This window comes from Myotis lucifugus, unplaced genomic scaffold (genome assembly GCF_000147115.1).
Source record: "Myotis lucifugus unplaced genomic scaffold, Myoluc2.0 scaffold_231, whole genome shotgun sequence".
In the NCBI taxonomy this organism is placed as follows: Eukaryota; Metazoa; Chordata; class Mammalia; order Chiroptera; family Vespertilionidae; genus Myotis; species Myotis lucifugus.
In genome coordinates, this window is record NW_005871279.1 from 536,304 (window position 1) to 545,136 (window position 8,833).

Here is an 8,833-nt window from a genome sequence, read left to right on the forward strand (position 1 = left end):
TCGATTCCAGCCAAGGGCATGTACCTTGGTTGTGGGCACATCCCCAGTAGGAGGTGTGCAGGAGGCAGCTGATCGATGTTTCTAACTCTCTATCCCTTCCTCTCTGTGAAAAATCAATAAAGTATATTTTTTTTTAAAAAAAAGAAATATTCTAGAAGCATGAACAGACTGTTGAACCTCAGAGGGAAGGCAAGGGAGCGTGGATGGGAAGAGATCAACCAAAGAACTTGTATGCGTATATGCATAACCTGTGACACAGACAATGGGATGGTGAGGGCCTGGGCGGGGGAGGGACAGGAGTGGGCTGGAAGAGGTTAAGGGGGGAAAGAAGGACCTGTATAATACTTTAAACAATAAAGATTAAATATAATAATAAAAAATATTCCTCAGGCTGAGGGGAAATGATATCAGAGGAAAACTAATTCTTAGGAAGTAATAAAAACCAGTGAAATGGTAAATATAAAAGACATTTTTTTCCTTAATGTCTTTAAAGTACAAGTGAATGTTTAAAGCAAAAAGTATAGCATATTCTCATGGGTTTTATAATCTACATGTATAACATAAATGACAATATGGCTCTGCAATATAACTGACAAGGGAATCAGAAAGGACCTAAACAGTTATAAAATGTCTATGTTTTATATGAACTGATACTATATTATTTCTAGGAGACTGTAAATTAAGGATGTATATTGGCATTCTTAGAGCAACTATTTTAAAAATGTAAAGAAGTATGTTTTAAAAAGCCAAAAAATTAAATTTAAATTCATTAAGTAACCCAAGTAAATATCACCCATTATGGGACAAATTGAAATCATGTACCACCAGCCACGAGAATATCATAACATTAACTGTTATTGTTTTGCCAAGAATGCGTAGCCTGAATCTAACCACAAGAAAACACCAGACATCCACAAATGGAGGGAGGTCTCTGCTTCAACCCCCCAAAACTGTGGCCTGTAATATTCAAAAGTGTAACCATCATGAAAGTCAAGAAAAGACTGAGGAACTTGTCCAGAATGGAGACTAAAGAGGCATGACAACTCAATGGGACACGTGATTCTGCTCTGATGGACATTAATGAGGCAGTTGGCAAAACCAAAATGGGCTCTGAGAATAAGGTGTTAGGATATAGCAACATTAATTTCTTATTTTGAGGGTTGTATTGTGGTCATTTAGGATTTTAGGAGATTGCTCATGTTTGTCAGAGTTACACATCAAAGTATTAGGGGTAATGGAACATGATTTTGACAACATTCTTCCAGATGACTCGGAGAATAAAAGAGTTTCTTTGTACTATTGTAATTTTTCAATAAGTGAAATAATTTCAAAATAAAAATTATCTTTAGATAAAAATAATTTTATATTAAATAGTAATCTAGAGCAAATGCCATTTTACATAAGAACCAGAATAGAATACAGTAAATACATAATTTATTTTCAAAAAGGAAGTCTGAGCCCTAGCCGGCTTGGCTCAGTGGATAGAGCATCAGCCTGCGGACTGAAGGGTTCCAGGTTCGATTCCGGCCAAGGGCATATGCCTGGGGTTGGAGGCTTGATCCCCAATAGGGGGCATGCAGGAGGCAGCCGATCAATTACTCTCTCTCATCATTGGTGTTTTTATCGCTCTCCTTCTCTCTTCCTCTCTGAAATCAATAAAGAAATATACTATATTTTTAAAAAATTTAAAAAAAGAAAGTCTGAAATTGTCTCACTCTTATAAAAGTCAACTGCCTAAATATGTTGATAATTTCAACCAGTATGGGAAATGTGACTGTGTACTTATGATTTGATTTTAATTACAGAATTCTTGATCTTTGTAGATATAGTATTAGACAATACAGTACTGCTGCCAATTTTTAGGGGGTGAGGGGCAACACCTTAACCACTAATTATAAGGATGGACCAGGTGCATTTTGGATTTTACAATACTGCTATCAACCTGACAAGCTTTAGAGTGAATACTGTGAGAAAGGCAATTTGTATTAGAATGTCAAACAGCTGTCAAACTGCTGGATTCTTGTATACACTTGATTTTGGTCCTAACTTAGATATTTGGTTAGTAGTAAGACTTCTCTAGCCTGACTTACTGGTTTAACCTGTCTCAGCCAGCAATTGGCAGCTGTAAACATGTTATGTAGGTTGCTTTGGGATCAGAGCAGCAGTTTCTCTGCCTGCATATTTTTCATACAATATTATTGTCATCCACTTTTTACTTGTGTAATTATTTTAAAGAATGTAGCAAAGAGTTCACTTAAAAGCAGTTTTATATTAACATACCAAAGCCATTGAATATCTTTGTTACACATAATATTTGATGATTCAGGATATAATAGCACCCATTTACTGCAATATTTCCTCCCCAGTTCAGACAGAAACAAACTATTTTTTTTGTGATTAATCACTATGCTTTAATTATGTTCAATTTGTAACAATGAAAATACATCCTGCATATCAGATATTTACATTACGATTCATAACAGTAGCAAAATTATAGTTATGAAGTAGCAACAAAAATAATTTTATGGTTGGGGGTCACCACAAATGAGGAACTGTATTAAAGGGTCGCAGCATTAGGAAGGTTGAGAACCACTGACTTAGGCGATCTGAAGGGCAGGCAGGGATTACATAGGCTAAGGAGGGAAGGGCGCCAGGCAGATGGTGTGGCACAAGGGCCCGGCGGCAGGAGAGCTCAGGGCACTAGCGACGCTGAAGGAAGCCGGTATGACCAGACTGCAGAGTGTGGTGGGGATGTGGACGAACCAGAGAAGTAGGCAACATGCGGGCAGCAGTCAGCTCACAGAGGGCTGAGCTGGCCTCTGCTCTTCCCCCAGCATCCTTCCCTGAGTGTCAGCAACACAAGCAAGGGTGCCCCAAACGAGGGGCACCCTGCAGAAACAAACTATTGTTGGCCCATATTGTGTGCACTCACACGGGGCCTTGATGTTGCTTTTGGCTACTGTGAGATTTCTAATATAAATCTGTTTCAATAGGTGTTTTAACTGGTTGTGGTTGTGGAATTTTCTGACCCATGCTCTGGAACTGTGATTTGTGAAATCTGTCAATGAACCCACAGTATGTATTCCAATCACAAATACAGGGCGTGGAAGTAGTCGATAAATGTATGTTAAGTGGATGAACGTCTGAAAATAACCTCTCAGATGGGATATTGTTATTTGTTTGTTTTTTTTTTGTTTCTAGATATATATTCCTCCACCAACTTTCCTAATCAAATTTGGAGCACCTACCACGCAGTGGTTCTCAACCTTCCTAATGCCGCGACCCTTTAATACAGTTCCTCATGTTGTGGTGACCCCCAACCATAAAATTATTTTTGTTGCTACTTCATAACTGTAATTTTGCTACTGTTATGAATTGTAATGTAAATATCTGATATGCAGGATGTATTTTCAGGAGTCGCGACCCACAGGTTGAGAACCGCTGCGACTAGAGGAATAAACACTAGGTCAATGATCTTTAGTTTCTAGATCTTTATTCAGAATTTTCCATTATCTTGGTTTTTTGTTTCATTTTGTTTTTCTGAACTGTAGACTGATTAATAGACTTTTCAGTACATATGTAAATTTTTAAGTTCTCTAACTACCTTCCTGACCTCCTAAGGAAGAGTATTGCCAGTAGCCACTTGTTAAACTTTATTTTAAAGATACATTTTTTTCTAAGCTAGATTGTGTTTTATTTAAGCTACAGAGACCAATACACCTACATAATGTCCTTAAATGGTAGGAAGAACTGGAGTGAAAATGACAGAATGCAAAATGAATAAGTTAATTTTGTTCTCGGGCTGCATGTGGTTGATAGTGTTGTAGGGACAAATTCTATACTGTGGTATGGTCAGCTACTTAATGATGTCATTTAATAACTGATGTACATGACTGATCATTTGAAATGGAGTTCCTGTCTGACCAGACGAAAGTTGAATCATCATTTTTTTATTTACTTAAAATTAATATCAATTGTGAGCTTCATAAAAACAATTATTTAGTGCCTTCTAGACTTGATAATTCAAAGTAGTATGTCAATACATTTACCTGTATGAGAAGTAAACCAAATGATATATTAGTATAATGGAAACTGACTACCTAGAGGTGCTTATTTGTGGAACTGAAAGAAAGAAAAATAAGAAGATAGAATATAGAAGTAAATGAAACTTTTGAATGGTTAATATGAAATCAATTATAAGAATTATCTTTTGCCCTGACCGGTTTGGCTCAATGGATAGAGCGTCGGCCTGCAGAATCAAGGGTCCCAGGTTCGATTCCGGTCAAGGGCATGTACCTTGGTTGCAGACACATACCCAGTAGGGAGTGTGCAGGAGGCAGCTGATCAATGTTTCTCTCTCATCGATGTTTCTAACTCTCTATCCCTCTCCCTTCTTCTCTGTAAGAAATCAATAAAATATATTTTTTTAAAAAAGAATTATCTTTTTACTTTGATATTGGAGTCAAAATATTCCTATTGTAACTTCTTGTCTTCTGTTTTATTTCTTTTATTAAGTAACATTTTTTTCTTTTCCAATGAACGTTGACAAGAAGAGGTGAAGAAAGAGTTCAGTTGCTATAGGGTGCCTTTGTTTATTATTTGCAAAACCATTTAAATTATAGTTTGATGAATTTTTTTTAAAGCCTTCAAAATCAAAGTGGGATCATTGAGATATGTACTTGCTACATTTCTTAAAAACATCAAAATTTCATACTCTATACTTATCCTACATACAGTAACACTTGGTTTTATAAGCTCCATGTGGATTTTTTGTTACTACTTTTAGCAGTATTTTTAAGTAAATTTTTAAAAGTTTGTTAATGGCCAAAACCGGTTTGGCTCAGTGGATAGAGCGTCGGCCTGCGGACTGAAGGGTCCCAGGTTCGATTCCGGTTAAGGGCATGTACCTGGGTTGCGGGCACATCTCCAGTAGGAGATGTGCAGGAGGCAGCTGGTCGATGTTTCTCTCTCATCGATGTTTCTAACTCTCTATCTCTCTCCCTTCCTCTCTGTAAAAAATTAATAAAATATATTTAAAAAAAAAAGTTTGTTAATGATATTGTTTCATAATGAAATATTGAAGATTTCTATAGATGAATATGTCAAGTTTATATTCAGCACCATATTCAGTACTTCACCCCAAGTGATAAGCAAAGTGAATAGACTTTTTCTTCTATACAAAGAAAACTCACGTAAGGGAAATAGTGCTAATCTCAATTTTAGATTAGGCAAAGTCCCCCTGTGAAAACTGTGGTCCATCTTACATGTCAGCAAGTATCATTTCCAGCTGCTTTCTCTCTCTAATCAAAACATTTGCTCACAAGAACAGCTGCTTCTATGCCTTGTTTTTAAAGTTTGCAACAAAATGAACTGAGAACAACATGTACATAGTAAGAAAACTCAGGATTCTGGGACATGTATGTTCTAAAACTTCAAAATTAGAAAAAAGGAAGTCAATTCATAAGCCAATTATCTGTTTACTCTAAAGCTTTATGTTTCATGAAGCCTAAATAAAATTTATAATCAACACTAATATAGTGCACTTCAGAAATTTATAAAATAATTGTTCTTTACAGAATATATCTTTTTAAAATTGTATGTCAGATATACATAATACAGTATATAGCTTATGCACTTAGGTGAAATATTTTGGAAAAACAGGATGTAGAAACTGAGTTTCTCATATAGTAATACTTTATTATTCTGAGCCTTTCTCTGTGTCATGCTTATGAAGCTGCGTTAATAAAAATTAATATGCTACATGTCTTAATATTTTAAATAGCATTTGACTCAAACAAAAGGCACATTGAATTGGTGTAAATAACTACTTTGGAATACATCTTATAATCTATGTTTGCTAAAGAAATCCTTCTCTTTATATGTTTCACAATACATTGGTTGGTATTAGCTAAATTTGCACTATTGGAGAAGTATGTAATTGTTGATGTCATATTTTCGTAAAGAACTCATTTTTTTGTAAGTATCATCATCATATCAAGTGAAGAAAGGAATAATTTAGATCAATTTAACACATCTTCATTTTAGCATTAATAGATGTGTGTTTGAAATATCTCAATCTCCACATATTCTAGAAATAAAAACCAGACAAATAACACAATAAAACTTCATGCATCCCATAGAAGTCTGAATAACCATTACTTAAAAATGTTGCCATCTGCTCTCATTGAAGCAGCAAGACTAAGGCATTTTCCCCTTACAATCACGATATTCAGAATGTAACAAAATGAGAAATGCAAACATCCCCCCCCCCTTTCTTATTTGCTGTGGTGGTTCTTAATCAAAACTTCAGCTACACAAACAAAGGAAAGGGGAGGATACTCCCCCTCCCCATCTCCTAATTGAGCGCTTAGATCCAGTAATAGCTTTTTGCTGCCCTGGGCAGCGTGACATTGCCTCGTTGGCCTCGCACAGCTATTATTCTAGGAGGCAGCTAGTGAAGTGTCCCAGTCCATCTGCTTGCTTTTCATGGGCTGGTGCTTTCCTTGATGTTGACAGCTGTCGCAATATTCCTGGGCCACCTGCCACATAGTAAGTACTGTGCTCTGCGATAGATACAGAAGTTTATCCCCCCGATGGGCTTCTCAGGACAAAAAGCTTAGCATTTCTAAACTCCACTTGCACCCTTGTTTTAATGCTTCGGGGATCAGCACTCTCAGTATTCGCATACTTTTGAGGTGTATAGTGTTTGTGCTTTGGGAGTTAGTGTGAGGGAGTTCAGGTTTCCTGCCATAAGCTATAGAATTGCAGGCTTTCTGTGGAAGTCACAGTGGTCACAGATAAAGAGAGCACTGACAGTTATCTCCTCTAGTGGCCTTCCTGGGGCCTAGACCAAGTGGGGGTCCATCCTATATATTCCCTTAGAAAGACTTCCCCTTTCAGACCCTCTTTGCTCACGTTTTCTCCATCAAACATGCTCCTTGAGAGAAAGCTTTTGGTCTTACTCATTGTATCTCTAAAAATGAGCATGTATCTGATACATAGTTGGCACTCAGGGACAGATCTAAGTTTTGTGGGATCTGAAGATTTTTACAGTTGGGGAGGTCATTTTTAAAGAAAAATGATATAAAATTAAAAATAAAAATTAGATGATAAAGTGAATTAAAAAATAAATCATGCCACTTACCAATTTTAAAAGGTTGGTTAATATCACAAGTATCAGAAAGTCTAGAAAACAATATTTTTCCATTAACTCTCCCACCTACCTCTATAATACTTTTTCTTATACATACACTTTGACTAATTATAAAAAGAATGTTTATCAAAATACATTTCATTTTCAAAATTGAGCTATCAGCTGTTAAAGTATATATACATTTTATTGAGACACCCTGCATTTTTGGTAATATACACTTTGACAGGTTTTCATATGATGATTTTTAATATCATTTTCTAAACATATGATGGAAAGAATTCAGTCTTTCCTGAAGTTTGTTGAGCATATTTTTTTTTCAAATATATTTTTATTGATTTTTTACAGAGAGGAAGGGAGAGGGACAGAGAGTCAGAAACATAGATGAGAGAGAAACATCGATCAGCTGCCTCCTGCACACCCCCTACTGGGGATGTGCCCGCAACCAAGGCACATGCCCCTGATCGGAATCGAACCCGGGACCCTTCAGTCCGCAAGCCGATGCCCCATCCACTGAGCCAAACCGGTCAGGGCAGCATATTTATTATTGATAGAAGGGCTATGTAAAGATGTAACACTATATACTCACCCTCTGTTTGTGATACTGCCACAGGTTTATGCCTACAGACAAGAATTCTGATAAATTCTATTTTACACAATTTTTATTTAAAAGTTTGGTGCACTTACAGTTATAAAACTAGTGTACGCTGCATTATTGAGCATGTTATTGTTATGAAATTATATCCTCTTTCAGTTTTGTCTTTTGATGCCTATACTAATTTTCCACAAGTCACTTTTTGCTATTGTATATTTCAAATCTTGTTTCACCTCTACTACCCACATATTTTCAGAGTTAGGGGCCTTACAATATGTTTATATCTTGAACAGGACTCTTGGTCCTACATCTTGGGTGGAATGCTTGGTGCATTGCACAAGAATAAATTGGAATTTATGTAGTAACTTTGGAGAAGTTTACAACCACATAAATATATCCCGCCAAATCCAAACTAAATGTTTTCCCAACTGAAATTCCCCAGCAGGCCCCAAAATGCCTCTACTAACTCCAATACCACCTAATCCTCAGAGCAGTGTGATGGAGGGAAAATCCAGGTGGAGACTGTGATCTTAGTCAACTGCAGTTAAAACATTTACTTTTGTGAATTTCACAAAACACACGTACATGTGATCACATTCCCGAGTTCACATCGCAAAAGACTGGCTAATGAGGGGCCTTGAACTTCAGCTTCATCAACTTCACAGTAAGTGTGCTTCTCCTGTTGGGAGTCACTAAATGTCTCTGAACAACGGAGTGCAGACAGCTGGGCTAAATTAGCATCTCTAAGATCCTCACAACTCTACAACATCTTTACAGACTTCCTAATGCAGTCTCAGAATTGAGTGTTCAGAAATGCTTTTTCTGAGTTCACAATATAAGGATGTACGTCATCTAAGAACTGATAAACACTAGACAAGTAAATAAACAAAAACTTAGGAGTCACTGTTTTATGGCTTTAAGACAGTTTCCCTTAATGGAGGCAGGGCACCGTGCCTATTACAATTCATTTAAGCACTTTGTTCTACCACAGAATGGAAATTAGGTAGTCATTATTTCTTTCATGAATTAGTTCCTTTTCAGAAAAAAAAAATATCATGGGTCTATATTGGGCACAACTGTTTAGTTTA